At 46.4% G+C, this 26,221-nt stretch overlaps 1 protein-coding gene across 10 annotated transcripts in view; it reads right to left on the minus strand.

The window, feature by feature from the left end:
* ZBTB38 (zinc finger and BTB domain containing 38) overlaps positions 1 to 26,221 on the minus strand; it is a 131,721-nt gene that overhangs the window by 15,522 nt on the left and 89,978 nt on the right. Inside the window, exon 1 of one of the 10 annotated variants that reach the window (XM_010330417.3) lies at positions 1 to 26,221. This exon is cut by the window's right edge and continues 11,859 nt beyond it. The exons of the other annotated variants lie outside the window; for them this stretch is intronic. The gene's annotated coding sequence lies outside the window, so the exon portion shown is untranslated. 10 annotated transcript variants of the gene reach the window in all.

Here is a 26,221-nt window from a genome sequence, read left to right on the forward strand (position 1 = left end):
CTGGAATCCTGCAAAAGTCAAACCCGCAGTCCATACTGGGCCAGCGCAGGGCCCATATCAAAGTGAAATCTGCTGCGCGGGTCTGTTATTCCCTGTGGAAAGTTTTCTGACAAAGGACATTTTGCTTCAGTGAGCTGGCTGCACCATCCCACACACATCTTTGCAGTATATTTTCTCATAGTCATGTTGGGTGACTACGTCAGACCTCCTCACGTGACGGGGTGTTAGAAACACATGCATCAGATCTCGAAAACAGATTACAAAACAGAAGCCCTTTATAGAGCTGAGCTGTGTCTAGGAAAAGGAAAATCCTCTTGATTTTGCCTTCTAAATGCGGCCTGAAACGCACACAGAAAAGCTACATTTATCAGACTTTACTGCGCTTAAGCTATCAGATTCAAGAAGGCACGGTGTGACAGGGAAGCTTATTTTTTAATTGAAATTCAGGCTGTTCTAACGGCCACCATCGGGAAGCTGCTGGAGTGCACTCAGCAGAGAGGGAGGCCAGCTTCAACAGCCTCACCTATTACCTGGAGAAGGTAAACATTCGGGGCCTGGACTTGTAGTTGCGTGCACATGGGATTGTGAGAACGAGTACTGTCAGATTCATGAATGATGCAATGGGCCCAGTTAAATATTTTAGGTTGCTTGTTTGGAAAGATGAAAGGGGGAAAGGTCCTGGGTTTCTTTTTTCCTTTTGAAATGCAGCAGCGTTTCAGGGTAGCTCGTGCGCCTTGGGTTCATCTCAGGATCAAGCTTGCCTGGGACCTGCTTGCTTAAGAAATCTGGCAAACAGGCTTAGAGAATCTCTCTGAAGCCTCTGAGTGCTGTGTCTCCATTTCTTGTTTTACCCAAATTCCACTGACACTCAGAGTCCCAAAATGTATTAATAGAAGGTATTTTTAAATCTGAATGCTGTGAGGAATGCTGTGTCCCAGAGTTCCCCAGGACAGGGTTCCTGTCTCCTGAAAATTTTTATTTTAGGGGTGAACTTATCATCAAGAGTTGGTTTCAAATGTCAACCATCATTTCCTTGTGACGCCAAAGGACTAGCTGGTTGAATGGAAGGTGGCTCTGTACCTCTCGGGGAGGGCAAAGGGAAGAGCCGTTTCCATTCTGGCTCCTGAAAAAGAGTGAACCTCCAGCTAATCACAAGGATGAGTTGTCCTAAAATGAACGAAGCGCCAGCTGCTGCTCTGGTGTTAAATAATCTAAATCCGCCTCCCGCACTGCACTGCCGCTCCCCACCCCCGGCCCCTCTGCACCTCGGATTTCTGGGGACTCCTGCAAGACAGTGAATCACAGTTTACATTGGTACGTCCTAGATGAACCAGAAACTGGGCAGTGAGGAGTGACTGAGATGATGTGCCCGAAAAGCACCAAGTGTGATCCATGGCACCTAGGAGAGGGTTCAAGAAATGTCAGCTGGAATTAGCTTGAGAACTGACTGCATTCTTCCCAGCTGGTGGCTGTGGAGAGAACTGCTCATGCAGCTTACCCTTCATGCAGTATGTAGGGTGGGATATATATATACACATACATATTTAGAGACATTGTCTTGCTCTGTCAAAGGCTGGAGTGCAGTGATGCGATCTCGGCTCACTGCAACCTCTGCCTCAGCCTCTGGAGTAGCTGGGATTACAGGCAACCACCACCACACCTGGCTACTTTTTATATTTTCAGTAGAGATGGGGTTTCACCATCTTGGCCAGGCTAGTCTTTAACTCCTGACCTCATGATCCACCAACCTCGGCCAGGTGACCTTTGAAAACACAAACAAGGCCAGGCACGGTGGCTCACACCTGTAATCCCAGCACTTTGGGAGGCTGAGGCAGGTGGTTGCCTGAGGGCAGGAGTTCAAGACCAGCCTGACCAACATGGCAAAACCCTGTCTCTACTAAATACAAAAAAAATTAGCTGGGCGTAGTGGTATGTTCCTGTAATTACAGCTACTTGGGAGGCTGAGGCAGGAGAATCACTGGAATCAGGAGGGCAGACGGTGCAGTGAGCCAAGATCGCACCATCGCACTCCAGCCTGGGCAACAAAAGTGAAACTCAGTCTCAAAAAAAGCAAAACAAAAAAAAACCCTCACCACAAATGAGATCAAGTCAAGCCCTGCCCAAAGCACTGCCGAGGCCTTCCCCTGATCTTAGGATAAAATCGGATCCTTCCTGGTGGCTGGGGAGGCCCTGCGCTGTCAGCTCTCCAGGCTTCCTTGTTCCCTCCCACTGCACTCCTCACGCTGCCTTTGCTCAGGCACACAGGCTCCCTGGGCTGACTCCACCTGCTCAGTCTCTTCCTGCCCCTGGCCGGCCGAGACTTGTGCTTCAGGCTCAGCTCAAATGCCTCCTCGGAAGGACCACCCCATCTCTCTATCTGCTGCCCCTTTGGCTTCCCCTCCCATCACCTTGTTTATTTCTCCATACTGCTTACCTCAACCTGCAATTATCACCTGTCCTTGCCTGCTTGTTTACTGTCCACTCTGCCCGCCAGAAAGTAAGCTCCAGGAGGAGCTGCTTATCTAGGCTGCTCACGGTTCACTGCTGTATCTCCAGGCCGCAGCACATGGCGGGGGCACACAGTATATGCCTGGCAAGTTAGTGACGTGACCATGCATATGAAACACAAACCAGGCTCACCCTGACTAAAAAAGGCAACCTGCCACTGTCCCCTGCACTCACGATCTCCCAAAAAGCAACCTGCCATCATCCCCTGCATTCATGATCCCCCCAAAAGCAACCATGTTTCCTTGCACTCACAATTCCCAGAAAAGCAACCTGCCTCTGCCCCCTGCACTCACAATCCCCCTCGCCCTGCTCTGCTTTTTAGATTTTCCACGGCACTCAACATTCCAATATACAAAGTGGACTTACTTATTGTTTATCTGCTTGCTAAAACTGAAGCCCCACAAGAGTAGCAATCATTGATTTTCTTCAGTGACATATCTTAAGTACCCAGAACAGTGCCTGACACAGAGGATGCCGTCAGTATTCATTTAAAAAATGAACAATATGTACTATAAAAACGTATATGTTTGTAAATCAACATTACATGAGGATGGTCACCACAAATATTGCCAATTACAATTTTCGTCTGTCTGAATTCTCCAATATTGAATAAAATTGCTTTCATCAGATACATTTCAAGTTTTAAAGCACTTATCACATTAATTCATTTAATCACCTTCACAATCCTACGGAGGCTGGCACATAAAAATGGAAATACTAGTATGTACTCACAGGAGTCAGTGAATTAGCAGTTGGTGCTCAGTATGGAAAGTGGTGTTATTAATATGCCCATAGTACAGATATAGTAACTGAGCCCAGAGAATTCACTTGCTCATGGCAGAGCCTATAATTTCTGATGGAGGAACAGTGTCTTATCTATTGCACTCTGCTACCTCACATGTATGTGCATGCACACAGCAGTAATTAAGTCAGAGCAGGTGACTTGTTTTATATGGCACAAAAGGGCCCGGCAGTGAGCCCGGATCACAGTCTTGTTATACAAGACCCCCACAGAAGAAGCTGGCAGCTGGAAAAGACCCAGAATGGGATTCAAGAGGTTGGGCAGTTGGGGGCAGCCAGCCTGAGTCACATGCCAAGAAATCACAGAGAGAATGAGGAATATGCCAGAGAGGTCTCCAAGCAGGGCAGCCAAGGATGGCAGTTAAGGCAAGCAGCCCCTTGATCCCAGGTGGCAGTTGCCAGGATGATCTGAGCATTACTGGGTGATGGGCCTTGGACCCGGGATCCCTCATGGCTGGCCAGGTGTACAACAGCTGTCCAGGAGGCATTTTCAAGGTGCCGCCTGACATGTAAGCAATCTGTGTCTGTCTGACAGCCCAGAAAGCACTGGCACAGCCAAGATTCGCTAATCTAAAGTGAATGCCTCAGGAAGAGGGGTTTTCATTTGCCTCCCCTCCCCCAACGAGTATGTAGGTTTACCCTCTTATTACAGGCCTGTGATAATGCAGACCCCAGGGATGATGAAGCTAATGCTGCGGACCTGCCGGTCAGGGTGCAGCATGAGACTGGTGGGTGTGAAGCCTCAGGGGAGCACTGGGGGAAGACAGTCTCCAAGGGTAGAGCTGGCTTCTGGCATGAGCCTCCTCCATGATGGCGGGAAGAGTCTCCCGGCCAATATGGAACTGAGAGCAGTCAGCAGGGCTTGTCAAAACACTGAATCCAAATCTCAGCTGCCTTACCAGGGCTTCTAAGGTCTCCTGTGATCTGACCTCCTTTCCTGCCACTCTAACCCACACTAGGCTCTTTCTGTTCCTTGAGTGTGCCCGGGCCTTCCCAACCCAGAGCCTTTGCACATGTTGCTTCTGCAGCCTGGAATGCCTTCTAGCCTGGGCAGCCCACCCTCACCTCCATCTACCACCCACTTCTCTCCTCCCATCTGGTTCCTCTGTTATGTATTTTTTCGCATACTTCTCTTTCATGGTACTTATTACGATTGTAATTAAAAGTTACTTGACAAGTCTGTGCTTTTACTACAGAGTAAAAATTCTATGAGGACTGAGACTGTTGACCAGTTTTCCTGGCACTCTGCACTGCAACTGCCACATAATAATTGTTAATAAACCTTTATTTAATGAATGCAAAAACAGAAAGCACCCAAAACTACACTTTATAAAGCCCATCATGCCTGGCACTGTCACCAAGCTTTCCAGATCCAATGTCAGGTCACCACGAACTGCTCTGTTATTTCCCACCTAGGCTAATGGAGAAAAAGACATTTGTTTGTCATAAAAAAAAAAAAAAAAAAAAGTCAAGAAGGTTGTTCTGACATGAAAAAGGAGAAAGAACCCATCCCACACACAAATCAACACTGCTGGGCTAAAGCTGAGCCGCATAAGATAAAACAGAGCTGTCCACTGCCCACAAAGCTATTACAGCACAAACAAGTTAAAACACTGAGCCACAGCTCTGAAACACTGAAAAACTGCTTACTATCACTGTTTTGACCCAAAGGAAGAAAAAGAGCAATCTTTCAAGCACGACTGACATGCTTTGTTCAAAGTCCAGGAATTTTGTCTTTGTCTTGAGTACTTGGGCTGAATTGGCAACACACACTTTAAAATTTAACACTAAAAACGTTGTAAAGGTGGCGACGTGGGGGTGTCGTGTGAGGCCTTGGTGCCAGGTGTTTGTAAAGGACTTAGCTTCCACGTGACATCTTCCCTTCCCATACTCTGGCAGCTTTCCACTCTGTAGTCACCAGTCGCTTCCTTCTGGCAGCAGCTCCCTCACTCGGCCTCCTCTGTGAGAGCTAATCTGGAGACAGTGCTGGGTCTGTGGCCTTCTGCTGGGTCATGAACCGCAGATGCTCTGCATCCCAGCACACCAGTATATAAGCCTCGTCCTCCATCAGGCAACCAACAGTAGACGGAAAAGGCACGGTTGTGTGTGCTTATAACGGTGGTTCTCAGCAGAACTATGCGTATCAGACTTATGTGGGGAATTGCAAAAAGAATTTGAGATGGGTGATACCATGACAGTGAGCCAGGGTCTGGGAGACAGGGTCTGGATGGGTGTCTTTTTGCATCCTGCTGAAAATTACCGAGATACGTAGTATGTGCAACCTGGCCGATGACTCCTGCTTCTGCTGGAGCCCCTCTGGGCAGCCTGAGAACTGCTTTAAAGTGACATCCCCATACTCTTAACAAGTGCATCAATGTCTTCATTGCGACTTATCATTTGACAGGAGGAAGTCACCTATATGTGTCATCAAAGCTGTGTCCCGACACCTAACAAGCACATATGTGCTGTGTGTGCTCAGCACCATTACACGCTGCATTTAGATCATTCCATTTAGGCCTCACAGCAATCTTTCTCATTTCACAAGTGAGAAAAGCGAGGTTCAGAGAGGCTGTGGAACTTGGCCAAGATCGCTTAGCTAGTGAGTGGCAGAGGTGGGATTCAAATCCAGGCAGCGTACTCAAAATCCACACTTTCCATTTCAGGTTCAGGAGCACCAAAGCATCAAGAACTTAGCTTGTCCATGTTTTTCTTGGTTTCATTTAGTGACCAAACTCTCAAAGGCTCGTAAGACAACACCCTAGCCTACTCACTAGCGTGCATCTGGCAAAATGTAGCCGGGCCTGGAGCAGAACTGCCACGTGTGGCAGGCTGAGAGGCAGCCCAGGCTCTGCTTGGCCGGGCATGTCCCTCGGTGCAGGGCAGTAGTCCCTGCCAGAAAGGGGCTATTTCTCACTATGCACAAAGATGCCATATGGGACCACCAGGTGGCCCTGAGGTGAACATTTAAGGGAAATTCAGTATTTTCCATAAATTCTACTTTTAATTCATTCTCTTAAAAAATGTGAACTTCAAAGTAATATATGGCATGTATATGACTTATTTTGATTTTGATTTTGATCTATTCCCATTTCAAGATAATAATGGGTATATACATACATAATATGGGGGCAAAGAAAAGGAATGGTGGGGAGATTATAGTTGCTGAACTAAAAGAACTAAGAGTCTCCCAAAGCACTGTTATAGTCTATTCTTAAAATGGTGCTCTACAATACTTTAGGATAAGGCACATCACATCCAGTCTGTTACAGTGGCTCAAAGTCTGAACTTTGGCATCTGGGGCACCTGGCTCTGTCACACTCAGGTTGTGACCCTGCACAAATTTTTAAAAACTCTTTGCATCTCAGTTTCTTCCTCTGCAAAATGGAGCTAATAATAGAAAACACTAGGGTTAACATGAAAACTAAGTGACAGTACCTTTAAAGTGTTTGGCATACTACCTGGCACAAAAATCAAGCTTCATAAACATTAGCTATTATTATTACCAACTAATTATTAGTCAAAAATGTCAGCAGTAGGAAGTATTAGCTAAGCCTTGGCCTCAGACCCCAAATTAGGGAATGTGAAGTTCCTCAATGGCAGGGACACGTGTCCCACTTCACTGTGTGCCCAGAGTTCCTCACCCACTTCACAGTGCTCAGTAACCTGCAGGGCTCAATAACTAATTATTCTTTTTTAATTCAGAGAGCAGTTACATCTGAGCTTTGGCACCGCAATGCACACACACGTGCATTTAATTACAGTTGTCATTAAAATAATTTTCTTTCTTTAGTTGCATTATTAGCACCTCTTCTAAGCAAACGGAAAAAGGAATTCTTTTATCTTTTTTTTTAGTGACAGGGTCTCACTCTGCCACCCAGGCTGGAGTGCAGTAGCTTGATCACTGCTCACTGCAGCCTCGAACTCCTAGGGTCAAGTGAGACTCTCACTTCAGCTCCTGAGTAGTCAGGACCACAGATACCCTCTAACATGCCTGGCTAATTTTTTTTATTTCTTTGTAGAGACAGGGTCTTGCCATGTTGCCTAGACTTGTCTTGAACTTCTGGGCACAAGTGATCCTCTGCTTTGGCCTTCCAGAGTGCTGAGATTAGAGGTGTGAGCCACCACACCAAGCTGGTAATAACCATTTAAATAAAAAATCTTATAAGTTCACTGTTTATTAGCTATTCTGATGAAAAGCTTGGTAGAAAGGTGTTTCAGATAAATACTTAGATCATCAATAAATTTCCCTTATGTACACTTAGCCTCTTAAATCAGAAGGCACTCAAATTTGGCTATAAATTGATGAATAAAAACAAAGCTAGGGTCTTATCTGTTTATTGAGTTCTATGTCTGTGTTGGATAGTGACAACATTTCACCTTCCTAAAGAAGCCTCTGCTGCATTCGGCCTCATTACCTCTCCAGCCTCTTTACAGACTTGACAAACCACATCTGTTCCCTTCTCTTCAGACAATAATTTGGGATTTTTAGTAACGCATCAGTTTGGTTACAATTTATTTTGGAGAATATTTTGATGTTTTGAGTTTTTGATTTTAGAATCTGTTTCACTTAAGTCTCAGTTTAATGGATTCATTAGTTTGTATTTTGTTCAGTAAAAAATAATTAAAAAATTGGGTTCACTTTGGGAATTGGCATGTTTATGTGCTTTATTTTAGATTTTGGTTCAAGCTTCCCTGAAGTCCTTGATTAAATTATTGGGAAATGTCAGATGTAGTCGATAGCTCCAAGCTTTCCTTTCTTGTTCTGTCAGGCATCCTTTTTCTTCCTGTATAGTGAGTTATCTTATCTTCATTTGGCTGTGCCACTCACTAGCTAAACGAGTATAGTGAGTTGTCTTTATCTCCAGAGCTACAGCACTGCTTACCCACTCCTGGGTTTAAATTCTGGTTCCGCTAACTTGCTAGCTGTAAGCACATGTACAAGTTAATTAACATCTCTCCACCTGGTTTTTTAAAAAAAATCTATAAAGTCGACATAGCAGTGTGACCTCATTCTTATGAGGATTAAATGAGATAATACAGATAAAATATAGTATCTCATTCTACTGCTTTTACTCTCATAATTTTCCAAGAAAATCCCAGAAACAAAAACCTATAACTACAGCTCTTGTTCTGTAGCCCATCTCATTATGATACTAGCAACCAATTAAATGCTCGACGGTTGAAAAGTATTGGAAGGAGGGGGCAGTTTGTAAGTGGGGATTTCCCTAGTGCTGAAGTGGAGAGTTGAGTGACCTGGAGAGATTCAGGCTGTAACAGCTTCCTCTAAGTCCAGGCAAGATCAGCTCTGCAGGCTGCCGTATGGTCAGGAGCTGAGGGGCTCAGGCCAGGCTGACCTCAAAAGAAGGGAAGCCAGGGGAAAAGTGCTTGTGGAAGGTAAATGCAAAACCAACAAAATAAGGGACTATGGGTAATACAGTAAGAGTTCATATATTAAGGCTTTGGGAGGATACGTTAATATTTTTGGTACAGTGAAAACAATTTTTTTGATACTTTCAAAGTATTGTATAAAAAAAGGATTTTATAATACTTTCAAAGAATAGATACATGCACCACGATGTAATATTGTGATAAATATAGTCAATATTTTGTGTTAACAGATACAAAATTAAGTGACTATATTGTTTTAGGGAGCCCTGCGTGCTCATTAAGGATATGGTACCCGCACAGCCCCACCGTGAAGAATAAACAGAGAAGAGGTTAAGGGTTCAAACAATCAGCAGGGAGCTTCTACCTCACTGAGGGCTTTCTATAGGCCCACATGGTACCCTTTCCCGTCTAGGCTAAGAGGTTGAGCAAATGCGCCCGCAAAGCATCACTTAACCCTGAGTTAGGTGATTCTCTAGTTTCTTCACACACAGAAACATCAGGGCAGCCAGCTTCATCAGAGCGTGAGGAGACTGGGCTGAGAAGGCCAAAGAATTTCAGCACAGGAGCACTCTGTTCCCTTCACAGCTTCCTCCTGGTCCATCCTCACCTGGTGGTAAGGGGCTTTTAAAGCACAGTAAGGTGACTTACGCTGTGAGAGGCAATGAGTGCCAGGCAAGGAGAGGAGGCAGGGCAGAGGGGTGTCCTGGCCCGAGAGGTGGGCGGATGCAGGAGGAGACAGGCCAGAGAGAAAGGGGCATGGGGCTCCCCATACCCAGGAGGCCTCTGCTGTCCTCCTGAGGGCTGCAGTATACTCCTGGAAAGGCCTGGCTTTTTCTGCATTGCCGAGCCTGCCCATTCTGCTCTTTCAGATGTCGAGGGCTTAATAACGAGGTTAGTCATAAAAGTGCACAGGCAGTCCCTCTTCAAACATGATTTCTTGGGCAGAGCGCCTCCCCAGCAGCAGCATTTTCAGGGTTTTGTTCTGGGTTCCTTTACATTTGATGACCACAGCTCATCTCCAATGCACAGTGCTGTGTCCACAAGATGGTGCTGAGACCATACAAAGAAATGCTCCCGAGTCCTAAGCAGCCAGTCATCCAGCCCCTAGACCTTTCTCAAAATGGGCAGATGAGTAAGCATCACTTCATTATGACCAGAACTTGAGGTGCTACAGATAACAAAAAGCACAGGGGGCAGGATGCTTAGTGGAACATGCACTCTGACTCATTCTTATGGATTTTAGACATTCTTCAGATGGGGAGTGGTGTGGGGGCTCAGGATGGCTCCAACCAGCGTGAGCATCTCCTTGTTAGAGAACTCCCCACCAGGGAGGGAGCAACTGAGGGGCCCTCAACTGTAGCCTTTGCCAAAGGACAGCCCTTTGAATGTTTGCCCTTTCGTGGGCTATACGTCTCGAATTTCTTCAGCTACTCCCCTATAGTAGCAAAAATAAAACAAGACAAAAACCCAAAAAACTTTACAGAAAAGCCTAAGATCTCATCATAGTGTGATCAAAAGAAGTTTCTAAACTCCTGGCTGGGTGTCGTAGCTCATGCCTGTAATCCCAGCACTTTAAGAGGCCAAGGCAGGAAGACCGCTTAAGGCAAAGTGTTCAAGACCAACCTGGCCAACATAGCAGGACCTTGACTTAATTTTAAAAAAGAAAAAAAAAGTTTCTAGATTCCTGGTTCCACATGCCTTACTATGCCACACTCCTCAAATGGCAGATGCTGGGATCCCACTTATCAGAGTGGTTGTCCTCACTGTAAGCCTCAGTTTCCTCATCCATAAAATGGAGTGAATATTACACATGTCATGTAGTTCCGGGAGGACTGACAGTGTATGAACACTCGGCAAGTTCACAGCACGTAGTAAGTGCTCAATAATTGATTTCATTTACAATTTAGAGGCTTCCTCTTTTTTTTTTTTTTTTTTTTTTGCCTGACCTTCTCCTTTCTTCCCTTGTTTTATTCCTCTCCTTTGGCTTCTAAACCTCTAGGACTGGATTTTTTAACTCAAAATAAAAATTTACTCTGGTTAAACTTAATTGTGTTTGTTTCATCCATCCTTTCTCCACCTGTTGAGATATTTTAGAATGTCAATTCTATCTTAAAATGCATGCACTGATCACTTAAACATGCCCTACTGATTCCTGCTCTAGAAAAGCTTTCAGTAAGTTCAGGACAGCGATGACTGCGACAATAAGGTATGACTGTATTCTAGCTCACCTCCACAGAGCAGCAGCAGATCGTTCTTTTTCCCCCAAAAGCTTATTTTGAGATCAGTGCTGTTATACTTAGAAAAGATTTTTCAATCTATTAGAATAAAAAAAAAAAAAAAGAAAGCCTTGGTTTCATCTTTAAAGAGGAAACTGAGCACACATGATCAGGATATGAGCCTGTCAGAAGCAGTTCTGAACAGGTTCATCCATCCATATGTTTGGAATCAAGATACTGAGGCCACAGGCTAGTAGGCTCTTGAATTCAGATCCGGAAAGTTTCAGAGCTCCTGGGAACAGAATTGTTAGGAATAACCTAAGAATAAAAGATCAACATGTCAAGCTCCCTGGAGCTCATCTGTGGCCTCTGGTCTGGTCTTTGGTTACAGGTGACCCAACGTAAAACTCTAACCAATTACATTGTCTCAGCTCCACTGTTTTCAAAAACACAGCAAGACGCTAATTTTCAACTGTTGTTCTCTATTCTATCATTCTCCCTAAGTAGCTCATTCCAAATGTTTTTCTTGGGCTCACATCCCAGCATCCTCATGCCCCACCCTGCCTGGAATTCAGGCAGCGTGCGATTGTTTCGGCGCCCATATCCGCTTACCCAGCAGAACGCCACCTCCCTCATCCTGACTCCTCCCAAAGGCCAACCTCTTCGACCCAAACACAGAACAAAGACAAAAACACCCGGCCTTATTCCTGTGTAGCCCTGTACCATTTACAAATCACTTTCATACACACCACCTCATTTTCCTTCTCACAACGCTACTGCAGGCCAGAAAATTGTATTTCCATTTCAAAGATGGGACACCAAGGCTCAGAAAAGTGAAACCAAAGTCCCTGCACCACGACACTGTCACTGGAAAGGTTGAGTTTTCAGCCCTGATCTTGTGACTCTGAGCTTCAAACTAATTTCTACTAACATATTTAAAAGGAAGACTAGATTCGTGTGATTCCAAACATTAGCAAATATAAGCCACCGTCTCATCTTTCGATCGGTATGCTTAACAGTTGTGCTTGTTTTACGCCAAATTCAGTGTCAAACATGTATCTGCCACTCAAAAAAACTACCTATGTGATATGGTTTGGGTTTGTGTCCCTGTCTGAATCTCATGCTGAAGTGGAGGAGGGACCTGGTGGGAGGTGAGTGGATCATGAGGGTGGATTTCTTCCTTGCTGTTCTCATGACAGTGAGTTCTTACAGGATGTGGTGGTTTAAAAGTGTGTGGCACTTACTTCCTCCTTTGCTCTCTCTCTCCTGCTGCCACGCAAAGAAGGTCCTTGCTTTTCTTTCCTTCTGCCATGATTGTGAAGTCTGCTGAAGCCCCCCAGTCACGCTTCCCTTTAAACCCGCTAAACTGTTAGTCAATTAACCCTTTTTTCTTCAAAAAATACCCAGTTTCAGGCAGTTCTTTACAGAAGTGTGAAAACAGACTAATACAATATGGTTAGCTATTTTTACCAATCAAACCAGTTTTTCCTGATGAGCCTATGGCATGCCATTAACACGCTGTGGACCAGGTGACCACGTAAGTATTCTATTTCGTATTTTCCACCATCTTGCATTACAGTACTTGATCACATAGCATTTTATTTAACTTGTTCTATAAAATCAGAATAACATCTGAGAAGATTATTGTGACAGCTAAAGAAGGCAGTGACTATAAAGACCTTAGCTAGCAAATATTCAATTAACAGCATACCACATAACTACTACTAACACATTTTCAGTGTCTTCATTAAAATCAAGCAGAGTTTTGTTTTCTTAACAAGTGTCTGATGAAGTACAAAGCAGCATCAGTACAATGATTCAAAGAAACAGAATGATTTCCTCTCCTTGGCCTTTTTGAACCCTTTATTTCTTCCCTCATTCAGCAATCTCCTGGAGCCTACTCTCCAGTGGAGGAGACAGACATGCAGACAGCTCCTTTGATGACAAGAGTGCTCCACTGATGGGGCATCCAGGGCTCTGGAGGAGGCAGCCTTCAACTGGGGAAGAGAAGTCAGGGCAAGGGAGGTGGGGCTCGCTTGCAGGGAGAATTTCCAAATCCAAGAGGGGAAAAGGTATTCTTTTGTAGGCAGAGGTCTAAGCAAAGGCAAGACGGCATGAAATAGAGTGATGCACTTGGGGAAGGGCAAACAGGTGGGCTGGCTGCCTCCCAGGCATGTGCAGGGGCGTGCTGGGAGAGGGGGAGGAACTTTGGCAGGGCCTGGTCATGAAAAGTTTCCAGTATGGAATGAGTTTGGACTTTATCCTCTAGCCCACAGTTCTCACCCCCTAACTATATTCTGAAATTGCCTATGGGAACTTGAGAAAACACCAATACACAGGCCCCAATTCAAGATTCTGATTTGTTTAGTTCTGGGTGGGGCCTGAATATTGGGCTTTTTAAATAAGCTCTCTGTGTACAGCTTGAGCAATGGCAAGTCATTTAAAAGATTAAATATTTGACATGAAGATTGAATGATTTGACAAATTTGCAGACAGGTCACTCTGGAAGCAGTTTGGTGAGAAGGATGTCTGGAGAAAGTCTGAAAAGAAGGCAGGGAGACAAGTGGGGATCAAAGAGAGGGGAACAATTTGAAAGCGATATGGATGGAAGAATCAACCAATTGGAAATCAGGGGAAATAGAGGGAGGCGGGATTGACTGATGTGCCATTTCTACTGTGTCTAGATTTGTCATTAAACAGGTTGGGAGCCCAGATCAAAGATCTGGTTTGGGAGGAGGATAATGAAGTCTGTGAAGTCTGCAATCCCTCTGAGAAGCCTGTGGAAAATGCAGGCGGCTCTGTGTTAACCTACCTTGTGTTGGCCTAACCACCTCATTCTTAATTGAAGAAGCCAGACAAACTCCATCTTAGCTTCTTCACTTCTAGTTATTTTCCCTGCATTAAGTATGTAGCTGTATCGTGTGGCTGGGGCAGGATGACACCAGGCACATCCAGGAACGCACTTGCTGATGAGATACCAAGTCAAGTGCTACCAGCAGACCCTGGGAGTGCAGATGTTGCTAAGTACCCAGAGCCCCCATATCTATAAGTTGTATGTCTTCTGTGACAGCTTAAGCCCCTGGACATGTACTATTTCCTTCTTATGTACTACTTTATCTTTTAACTTTCTGCTTGCTCTGCTTCTGTGAAAAAAGTTGCTTCAGCTAGGTTCCCCCTCCCTTTTCAAACTAGGGCATAAGAAAACCACCTAACTCTTTCTTCGGGGCCGAGAGAATTTTGGGTGTTAGCCAACTCTCGGTCGCTGGCAATAAAGGACTTGCAACTCAAATCTCAGAGTGTGGCACATTCTTTTACTCACTCGGGTATAACATTTGGAGGCCCCAGCAAGATTTTATATCACCACTGGGTGTGACCGGACTTATTCCAGCCTTCCCCGGACAAACGGTGGGCTATAGGAGAGGTGCCCCTGAGACGTTCTAGGACCCCACAGGCCACCGCCTTCCAGAGGGGAACAGATCGACTGCCAGTGTGCCCACCAAATTCGGCCCCTGAGTCCTCTGTCTCTGGTCCCAGGAAGGTAAGTCAGATCTGGCTCTGCCTGCCTCTGGGAGGGAATCCACCCTGATGGGGGTCCTCCCTCAAAACTGTCAGCACTCCAGGACGCTGGAGGACAGAGTCTGGGTTTCTGTTAGTAAGTGTTTTAGTTGAATTTAGACTTTCTTTCACTCCCTCTCTCTCTTTCTCCCCTGCTTTCTTTCTTTTTCTCCTTTTAGAGAGGCTTCGACTTTGGAATTGTAATAAACTCTGAGTGAGTGAGTGAATGTGGAATTCAGGGCCTTGTGCCTGAATCTCCGGTCTGTGGCTCCATGGTGAAAACGACGGAGTCCGAGTGGGCCCTAACCTGCGGTTCTGTGGTGACCTCATAAGGCTTATGGTACTATTGAGCCTCGCCCGATCCAAGTTGGGGGTTTATACCAACCTGCCGATACCAAGAGGAGCCTAAGTCCCCGTAAGGGGCGCAGCCAGGCGGGCATCTGAATGATCCCAATATTGGACTCCCTCCCTTGTTTGTCTTTAAATTGCCATAAGTGGTTATATACCTAAGTGTCTGGTGTCCTGTTTATTCCTAACGTCTGAGTTTGTTAGGTCCCATCGTCGCTACTGTCCGAGGTGGCTGGGAAAGAAATTCTTTAAGGTACTCAGCGCAGACTTCCTATCTGAGGAGGTCAAATCCCTTATTTGCCGCTTGGGCTGGCCATCCCAGTCCTGTCATTTCTGTCAAAAACAGATCAGGTGTTATTATGGGGAAAATTGTAAAAATCATTCACCAGTTTGGGATTTCTGGCACCACAAAGATTGTTGGCGCCTGGATTGTCACACCTCATGCCCCAACGACTGGTTAAATTTCTCCTTCTTAGAGCAGTGGTGGATTCAAAACAGCCATTCTGCAGATCTCCTCACCCGCCTTTTCTGTCACCCCACAACTTTCCTAGTGCCCCTAAATAAGGCACTGTGTAGGGAAACCTATGCCCACAATACTCTAACTTTTCTGCATACCTACTACCTTCCCTCGTGGTTCCTCTCAAATCTTCAGAAGGATTCAGGTGGCCCTTTTCCTCATCATCCCCATCCTTTGCCCCGAACATCTCAACATTGTGTTTTCCTGTGTCTCAGCAAGTCCAGCATCTCCAGGACTTGGCTTTGTTATCCCTCCTAAAACCCTTGAAAGAAAGGGCCGAATTTGAACACTCTGCCTTTAAGACGTGGAGGCATCTGAGGTATCTTGGATATAAACTGAGGAGGGGGCCACCTAGATCCTATAGACTGGGGACCCCTCAGCCCTGGTATCCTGCCCTCTCCCCATAATTCAAGGTTCGAGAACACCCAATGTTGGGGCAAGAAATAGTGATTACAGTCGTTTTCTTGTTTCTCCTGCTCATAATCTTTCTGTTTTTCTGATTCTCCACACCCCAGACCATGAATACTTTTGTCCATGCTGGGTTTAATATCTCTGCTTAAATCCTGGTGACTTTATTTCCTGAAATGGGAAAGTCTTCCTCCTGTCCCCAATTGCTAAGCTCTCTGCAGTGTATGTTAAAGAATTTTTCTCTGGGCTTCTCAGAAGACTACAGAAAAGACTTTCTTAAGTAGAAGACTACTTAAGAAAGACAAACTCTAGACTCTCTGTGAAGTGGAATGGCCGAAACTCGAAACTGGGTGGCCCCCAGAAAGGTCACTGGACCCCACAATGGTTCAAGCTGTGTGGCGAGTTGTTACCAGAATGCCCGGACATCTTGATCAGTTTCCTTACATTCATCCACGGTTTAGTTTGGTTCAGAACTCTCCCCTGTGGCTCCAGTCTTGCGCTGTTCATAACCCCATCTCTAAGGTCTTTCTGAGTAAAACCCCTTCTCTGCCTCAACCTATTGCTCAAGTGGCACCTTCTGCTCCTCCTGTACTGCCTTCCTCTGAAGAAGAGGAAAGCTACCTGCACCCACTACCTCTGCCTTACAATCCTCCTGCTCCCCAAGGATCCCCCACGGTTTCTTCATTGGCATCTCCTGTGTCCCCTCCACTGCCACCAGCCCCTGAGCCATTGTCTTCTGCAGTCTCTCTGCCTATTCTCTCTTGGCTAAGCCTCAGTCAGAGGAATCCCACTCCTCCCCTTGAGGGAGGCACCACCCCCGTCAGGTAATGAGCATTCTGTTCCTTTTCTATGTTCCCTTTTCCACCTCTGGTCTGTATAAATGGAGGGCCCACAACCCTTCCTTTTCTGAAAAGCCCCAGGTCCTAACTTCACTCATGGAGTCAGTGCTCCGGACCCATAGGCCCACTTGGGACGACTGCCAGCAACTCCTTCTGACCCTTTTCACTTCTGAAGAGAGGGACCGAATTCAAAGGGAAACCAGAAAGTATTTCCTTACTTCAGCCAGTAGGCCAGAGGCAGAAGCCCAAAACCTCCTTGAGGAGGTTTTTCCTTCTACTTGACCAGAGTGGGATCCCAATACCAATGATGGGGGAGGAGGGCTTTGGAAGATTTCCACCAGTATCTCCTTGTGGGTATTAAAGGGGCTGCTTTGGAAACCCATGAACCTGTCAAAGACAACCGAAGTTGTCCAGGGGCCCAATGAGTCACCTGGAGCGTTCTTAGAGCACCTTCAGGAGACCTATCGAATTTACTCTCCATTTGATCCAGTGGCTCCCGAAAATAGCCGCGCTATTAATTTAGTACTTGTGGTCCAGGAAGCTCCAGACATTCGAACAAAGTTACAGAAACTGGAGGGATTTTCTGGTATGAACATTACTCAGCTTTTAGAAATAGCCCAGAAGGTTTTTGACAATCGAGAGGTTGAAAAACAAAAGCAGGCAGCCCAAGCCACAGATAGGGCAGCTGACAGAGCCAGAAAAAGACAGGCAAAAATCTTAGTGGCTGCCCTCCAGGGAACTAAAAAGGAAGAGCCTCCATCACAGAGCACCAGCCGGAGGACCCCGGACCCCTGCCAGAAAGGAGAGAAAGGTGAGCGGGCTCCCCTACAAAGGGACCAATGTGCCTATTGTAAACAAACTAGACACTGGAAGAATGAATGTCCTTTGAAGCCAGAGAAGAAACCAGAACAGAAAAGGGTCCTCACCCTCCCTGCAGCAGAGCAATCTGATGATTGATGGGACCGGGGCTCCTTTTCACTTGGCCCCCAGGAGCCCATGTTTACTGCTTCTGTGGGGGGCCAGCCTGTACGAATTTTAATCAACACGGGGGCTGAATATTCTGTATTGCAAACACCTTTGGGCAGTGTCTCTAACAAGAGGGTGGCTATACAGGGGGCTACTGGAGCTATTCAGGAATATCCTGTCACCCATTCACATGAGGTGAACTTAGGTCAAAAGAGAGTAACAGATTCATTTCTAGTAGCTCCAGAGTGCCCCTTCTGTCTCCTCAGGTGAGACTTGCTCCGCAAGTTGCAGGCATCCATCTCCTTCTCGGCTCAGCAAATTCATCTCAAGTTAGGGGACACAGCCCTCTCCTGCTCAGCTCCTGCTGACTGCCCCTCTATCAGAGGAATATCTCTTAGTCTTGTCCTCACCACTTAAAAAGGACAAAACTAACCCTCTCCTGCAAGATCTGCAAACTCTTTTTCCCTGGGTCTGGGCAGAATCAAACCCTCCAGGACTGGCAAAGCACCATCTGCCGGTAGTTGCAGAACTTCTGTCTATTGACCTGCCTGTTCGAGTCAAGCAATATCCTATGAGTTAGCGGGCTAGAGAGGGAATCAGCCCCCACATTCAGTGGCTCTTACAAGCCAATATACTTATAATTTGCCAGTCTGCCTGGAACACTCCATTCCTGCCAGTTCAGAAACCTGGGACAAATGATTATCGGCCTGTACAGGACTTACGGGGAGTTAACAAAGCAGACAGTCACAGTCCATCCAACTGTTCCTAGCCCTTACACACTACTCAGCTTGCCCCTGCCAGAGCATACCATGTATACCATCCTTGACTTAAAGGATGTCTTGGCCATTCCTCTGGCTCCTGTTTTTGCTTTCAAATGGACGGATCCTGGTTTGGGAGACACAACCTAATTAACTTGGACTCAGTTACCTCAGGGTTTTAAGAATTCCCCCACTCTTTTTGGGGAAGCTCTTCAGCAGGACCTTGTGACATTCCAAGCCAGCCATCCCAACTGTATCTTACTCTAATACATGGATGACTTGTTATTGGCTACTGAGACTACCAAAGGCTGCCTGCAACATACTAAAGACTTACTTCACCCCCTTCAGCAGTTTGGGTACCAGGTCTCAGCCAAAAAGGCCCAGCTTTGTCTTTCTAGGGTCTCCTGTCTGGGATATGAACTAAACCAAGGAAAAAGAGCACACATCAATGCTTGGAAGTAGGCCATCTTGCAAATCCCCACCCCCACCACCAAGAGAGAGGTATGTGAATTCTTGGGGGCTGTGGGATACTGTTGACTGTGGATATTAGGGTTCATGGAAATTGCCAAGCCTCTGTATACTGCTACAGGAGGAGATGGCCCCTTAGTCTGGAGACAGAAGAACAGGCCTTCCAAAACTTAAAGAAGGCACTGACTGAGGCCCCTGCTTTAGCCCTCCCAAATATCTCAAAACCATTTCACCTGTTTGTCCACAAAAATCAGGGAGTTGCTAAAGGGGTGCTCACTCTAACCTTGGGACCATGGCAATGCCTCGTGGCATATTTGTCTAAAAGATTCGACCGTGTGGCCTCCGGGTGGCCAAGTGGTCTGCAAGCAGCTGCAGCAAGAGCAAGCCTAGTTCATGAGGCCGGTAAGCTCACTCTGGGAGAATTTAACCCTCATGGCACCACATGCCATAGAGACACTACTATGAGGTGCTCCTGGATGTCTAATGCCTATATCCTGCAATTATCAGTTTGCTACTAGATCAGCCTCGTTTAGCTTTCTCCACCACAAGGTGTTTAAATCCAGCTGCTCTACTCCCTGATCCAGACTTCACCACCCCTGTCCAAGACTGCCAGGAACTGCTAGAAATGACAGAAACAGGTAAGCCTGATCTCCAGGACACTCCTCTGGAAAAGGTGAACACCACCGTGTTTACAGATTGTAGCAGTTTTCTTGAGCAAGGGGTATGAAAAGCCGGTGCGGCCATGACCACAGATATTGATGTACTGTGGGCCCAGGCACTGCCAGCTGGTACCTCTGCACAGAAGGCTGAGTTAATTACCCTCACTCAAGCCCTCCGATGGAGTAAGGACAAACGTGTTAACATCTACACTGATAGCCAATATGCCTTTGCTACTGTGCATGTTCATTGGGCCATCTATCAGAAGCGTGGGCTACTCACTTCAGCAGGAAAGACTACTGAAAACAAGGAAAAAAATTTAGCCCTGCTCGAGGTTGTTTAGCTCCCCCTACAGGTTGTCATAATTCATTGTAAAGGACACCAGAAGGAAAACATGGCTGTTGCCAGAGGAAACCAAAAGGCAGACTGTGCAGCCTGTGAAGCTGCTGCATTACCGGTTACCCCATTAACTCTGCTTCCAGCCACCTCTTTCCCACAGCCTGATCTACCCAACCACCCGATGTATTCCTCTGAAGAAGAGAAGCAAGCACTGGATCTTCAGGCCAGTAAAAATCAGGATGGATGGTGGATTCTCCCAGACTCCAGAATCTTCCTGCCCTGGGCCCTCAGGGAAACTTTAATCAGCCACTTTCATTCTTCCATCCACCTGGGAGGAACAAAGTTGGCCCAGCTTTTAAGGAGCCGTTTTAAAATTCCACACCTCCAGGACTTAACTGGTCAAGCGGCCTCCCAATGCGTGGCTTGTGCCCAGGTGAATGCCAAACAAGGTCCAAAGCCTGAATTGGGCCATTGTTTCTGAGGATGTAGCCCAGGAGAGAGGTGGGAAGTTGACTTTACCGAAGTAAAACCACACCGGGCAGGGTATAAGTACCTCCTGGTGCTGGTAGACACCTTTTTCAGATGGACTGAGGTGTTTGCCACCAAGAATCAAACTGCCACTATGGTAGTTAAGTTCCTACTCAATGAAATCATTCCTCAATATGGGCTGCCTGTTGCCATAGGGTCTGATAATAGACCGGCCTTCACCTCTTACATAGTGCAGTCAATCAGCAAGGCATTAAATATTCAGAGGAAATTCCATTGTGCCTATCGCCCCCAGAGTTCTGAACAGGTAGAACGCATGAATTGTACTTTAAAAAGTACTCTTACCAAATTAATCCTGCAAACCAGTGAAAACTGGATAAAGCTCTTTCATTTAGCCCTCCTAAAAGTTAGATGCACCCCTTACAAGGCAGGATTCTCTCCATTTGAAATCACTTATGGGAGGGCCCCACCTATCTTGCCTAAACTGAGGGACACCAAGTTAGCAGAGATATCCCAGGCTAACTTGTTACAGTACGTGCAGTCTCTCCAACAGGCTCAAGATATCATCCAGCCACTTGTTCGGGGAGCATGCCCTAATCCAGTTCCTGATCTGATGAGGCCCTGCCACCCCTTCCGTCCCGGTGACCTGGTGTATGTCAAAAAGTTCCAGAAGGAAGGACTCGTTCCTGCTTGGAAAGGACCTCACACTGTCATCCTCACCACACCCACGGTCCTAAAAGTGGATGGCATTCCTGCTTGGATTCATCATTCCCATTTCAAGAAGACCAACAAAACACAGCAAGAAATACTGATCCCCAAGCCTGGGTCAGGCCCCTTCAAGCTGCACCTAAGTCGAGTGCAGCCATCAGATTAGTTCTTTTTATTTACTTTTCTTATCTGCTTCCAGTCCTTAAGCCTTCTGTCCCCTCCTACTCCTTTCTCCTTACTTCTTTTGCAACAGGCTGTGTGCTTGCGAACACCACCTGCAAAGAGAGTACCTCTGATGAAGTCTCTTTTACAACTGATTTATGTGTTTTATTCCCAAAGCCCAGCCATGCCCTTGAAGAGCAGCGAAATATGCCCCTCTGGGAAGGAGTGGGACTCGTCGATCTTGCTGCCGGGTTTGGACACACCAGAAGTGAGAGTGGATGTGGCAGCTCTAGGGGTGCAGAAAAGGGACTCCAACGTGTAGATTTCTCCCTCTGTCCTGGAGATCACCCTGACGCCGCCTGCCGGGATCATTACGAGTTTTTCTGCTCTTTCTGGTCATGTGTAACCTTGGCTACTTACCGGCGGCGGGGGGGGGGGGGGACTGACTTGGTCCCCGACCCTTTCTATAGCTCGTACCTCTCGTCCTAGGCCATATACCATGGGAGTTTGTAATCCTATTACCATAACTGTCCACAACCGTAGCTCAGTTCAATGGTACTATGGTATGACATGGGGACTGTGCCTCTGTATCACAGGGTTTGATCTCAGAACTATGTTTACCATTCAAAAGAAGGTCCTGATTCCCTGGAGACCCCCTAAACCAATCGGTCCCTTAACTGATTTAGGAGACCCTATGTTCTGCCTGCACCCAGACAGAGTCAGGCCCATCAGCCCAACTGTCAGTCCAAGCTCCTCAACCTCAGCTGCAGCATCAATACCTCCAATCCAGCTCTAAATGGAGGACATTACCTTCTTAATGTTACTCAGCCTAAGTTGTCCTAAGATGGTTGGGTATGCTTAAAGGCAAAACCCCCAGATTATGTTGGATTGGGAGGTGAGGTTAAGCTTGATATTGGCCCTTTTTCTTGTCGTGCCTGTCCCTGTTCCCTTACACAAGATGTTTCAGGAAATGTCTCCTGCCTAGTCAGTAATGGGTATAACCCATCTGCTTCCCCCTTTCAGGCCACCTGTAAAGTCTCTGCTTACTTCCCTAAACCCTTCAGTCTCCTACCAGGCACCCAACAATACTTGGCTGGCTTGCACCTCAGGCCTCACCCGCTGCATCAATGGAACTGAACCTGGACCTCTCCTGTGTGTGCTAGTTCATGTGCTTCCCCAGGTTTATGTGTACAACAGACCAGAGGGACAACTTCTTATCGCCCCACCTGAACTGCACCCCAGGATCTGCCGGGGTGCCCCATTCCTAGTGCCCCTTCTGTCCGGCCTTAGTGTAGCTGGGTCGGCAGCAATCGGCACTGCTGCTCTGGTCTGAGGAGAAACTGGACTAGTGTCCCTAACTCAACAAGTAGATGCTGACTTAAGAAATCTCCAATCAGCCATAAATATGCTACATACCCTGGTAGAATCCCTGGCTAAGGTTGTTCTCCAAAACCACCAGGGCTTAGATTTGCTATTTCTCTCCCAAGGAGGTTTATGTGCTGCTTTGGAGGAAAGTTGCTGTTTTTATGCTAACCAGTCTGGAGTCATAAAGGATACTCTTCAAAGAGTTTGAGAAAATCTAGATAAACGCCAACAGGAGTGGGAAAGTTACATCCCACGGTACCAAAGCATGTTTAACTGGAACCCATGGATAACTACTTTAATAACTGGATTAGCAGGACCTCTTCTCCTCCTCTTGTTGGGTTTAATTTTCAGGCCCTGTATATTAAATTGGTCAATTTTGTAAAACAGCACATAGCTTCCATTAAATTTATGTATCTTAGAAACCACTATAACCTCCTCGCTATAACTGAGGAATCAATGATTTGAATCCCCAAAAACACAAGTGGCAATGTGTTAACCTACTTTGTATTGGCCTTACCAACTCATTCTTATTGAAGAAGCTGGAGAAACTCCATCTTACCTTCTTCACTTCTAGTTATTTTCCCTGCATTAAGTATGTAGCTGTATCGTGTGGCTGGTGGGGCAGGATGACACCAGGCACATCGAGGAACGCACTTGCCGATAAGACACCAAGTCAAGTGCTACCAGCAGACCCTGGGAGTGCAGATGTTGCTAAGTACCCAGAGCCCCCATATCTATAAGTTGTATGTCTTCTGTGACAGCTTAAGCCCCTGGACCTGTACTGTTTCCTTCTTATGTACTACTTTATCTTTTAACTTTCTGCTTGCTCTGCTTCTGTGAAAAAAATTGCTTCAGCTAGGTTCCCCCTCCCATTTCAAACTAGGGTATAAGAAAACCACCTAACTCTTTCTTCGGGGCGGAGAGAATGTTGGGCGTCAGCCATCTCTTGGTCGCCGGCAATAAAGGACTTGCAACTCAAATCTCAGAGTGTGGCACATTCCTTTACTCACTTGGGTGTAGCAGCTCTCTCAACCAACACACATCCAAAATGGACTTCAGTGCTGAAAGGGAGCTGGGGTGAAGATTCAGATGTGCAGTGCAATGCCATATGGGAGGTGGTTGCAAACATGAGCATGAATTTTGCCCAAGTTGAAGTAAATGTGATGAAAAGAAAATAGGGCCAAAGGAGGAGCATGGACAATGGAAGCTGGCACATCAGAACCACCTGCAGACCCTTAGTACAATTTCATTACTTCATGCCACTCCAGACTGACTGAATCTGGTTAAGTCCCCAGAATCTCATTTTTAACAAGCTCCCAGGTGCTTCTGGATCAAGGCTAGGTTTGGATAGTGTACTTGTTTCCTGGGGCCGCTGTAATAAATGACCACAAACTCGGTGGCTTAAAGCAACAGAAATTCATTCTCTCACAATTCTGGAGGCCAGATGTCCAAAACCAAGAAGTCAGCATGCCTGTGCTCTTGGTGAGGGCTGCAACGGCAGAACTCTTTCTTGCCCCTTCTAGGTTCTGGTGGCTCCAGTCTCTCCTCCACCTGTGACTGCATAATGCTCATCTCTGCCTTCATCTGTACATGGCTTTCTCCTTTCTATAAGTGTCTTCTCTGTGGGTCTCTTATAATGGACACTTGTCATTGGCTTTAGGGTCCACCACTCATCTCAGAATCCTTAATTACATCTGCGAAGACCCTTTTCCCAACTTAGGTCACACTCGTGGGTTCTGGGACATACATCTTTTGCAGGGCAGCCATTCAACCCATTGTCAACACCATAGCAGTAGCTCACATGAATGAATGTGACAGGGGCTGGGATCCAGAACTCCAAGCTAAGTTTCCTGACAGTGGTAAGAAAAGGAAGAAGAGAGGAAAGGAGAGTGAGCCAGCTAAGAGACTCCTAAGATACCCAGCTGGATTTCTAAGTTGTGTTCTGCTCAAAGGACCCCAGGCCACTGTGAGTCCAGGGCAAAAGACCACCTGAGAGTACTCCACGGAATGGGAAAAAAATCACAACAATCATAAATTCAGAAAAAGCCAGGCCACGTTACCCTCAAAATGTAGGTAAGAACTTGGAAGGGCCGAAAAGGCTTTTTTTTTTTTTTTTTTTTTTGAGACGGAGTTTCGCTCTTGTTACCCAGGCTGGAGTGCAATGGCGCGATCTCAGCTCACCGCAACCTCCGCCTCCTGGGTTCAGGCAATTCTCCTGCCTCAGCCTCCTGAGTAGCTGGGATTACAGGCATGTGCCACCATGCCCAGCTACTTTTTTGTATTTTTAGTAGAGACGGGGTTTCACCATGTTGACCAGGATGGTCTCGATCTCTCGACCTCGTGATCCACCCGCCTCGGCCTCCCAAAGTGCTGGGATTACAGGCTTGAGCCACCGTGCCCGGCCGAAAAGGCTTTTAATTCATTTTTAAACTAGATTAACGTAATATGAAGCTGGAATTTCCGCTCTAAGATTCTGCAGCCCTTTTCTCACCACCCTCGTAGCTTCCAGTCCAGACAGGTCACCATGGCAGCACGGGATTAATTATTTCTGTCTTTCCCATTGTTTTCTTAGGAGCAGGCAATGCTCTCAGCCATGAACATTAAAGTAGTCCAGGTACACCTCCCTTCTCACCACCTACAAGGGCCCCATAAATATTCAGAGAGCAGATCACCCCTCATTTTTATACTGATACCCACTCCACCATTAAAATCCTATAATATAATTATTTCTGTCAGTTCCCTGATACACAAAGGTTTTCTATTCCCTAAAAAAGGACTTTCCCTCCTTGGCAACAGGGTTCCCAAGGCCAGAAGGTCAGTGGGGGCTGGAGATGGTGGAAAGGAATGAGGTGCTATGATAAGATTAAAGTCACAACCAGGGGGCAACAAGAGTTTTCAGAATCAGATTCTTACTGTGGTATCACCCCATCATACATTTCTATAGCACAGCTTAACAGGTGCAACCCTCAGCCCCACCCCCTAAAACCAAAGCATCCAATGCACCTCCTAGTTAGCAAGTCCGCAATCTTACATAGGCGTCTCTACATCAGTCTGTCTCTGTGCTTTGTCGGAATGTCTAGAGCAGCACTCCTCAAACGTCAACGTGTGTGAGTCAGCTGAGGATCCTGTTAAGTGCATTTTCTGATAGAGTGAGTCTGGGATAGGGCTCGAAGCTCTGTATTTCTAATGGGTTCTCAGAGGATGCCCATACTGCCAGTCTAAGGCCCACGCTCGGGTGGCAAATGTCAGGACTTCACTGCAGCAGCGTCTGATGGCTTTTCTTTGGTCAAGTCGTCCTGGGAACAAGTTTCTAGATTCCAAGTTATCCTGGGAACAAAAGTTTCTAGATTCCATTCTGGTCCCTACAGTGCAGCCCACACAGCATAAGCCCTACAACTTCACTTATGATGGCAGAAACTTGTCTATTTCCAATAAAAGCCCAACTCCTACAACGAAAATGGATGATGTAAACAGGACAGATTCCAGAAAAGGGTCTTGTATGTCTGGTCCGTCTTCATCTATGTCAGGGTGGAGATGGCTGAGGTACCCCTAAAGATGTGGTTTACATGGAATATAGGGAAACTAAGTTCCCTAACCTCTGGTGAAATAATAGCTAGAATGGAGAAGATGATGATGATGCCAGTAACAACAAAAGCTAACATTGAAAGAGCACTTTTACATCCCAGGCCCTATGCTATGTGTGTCATAGACGTTATGACTCAGCACCGAGAG

This window comes from Saimiri boliviensis, chromosome 9 (assembly GCF_048565385.1).
Source record: "Saimiri boliviensis isolate mSaiBol1 chromosome 9, mSaiBol1.pri, whole genome shotgun sequence".
Classification (NCBI taxonomy): domain Eukaryota; kingdom Metazoa; phylum Chordata; class Mammalia; order Primates; family Cebidae; genus Saimiri; species Saimiri boliviensis.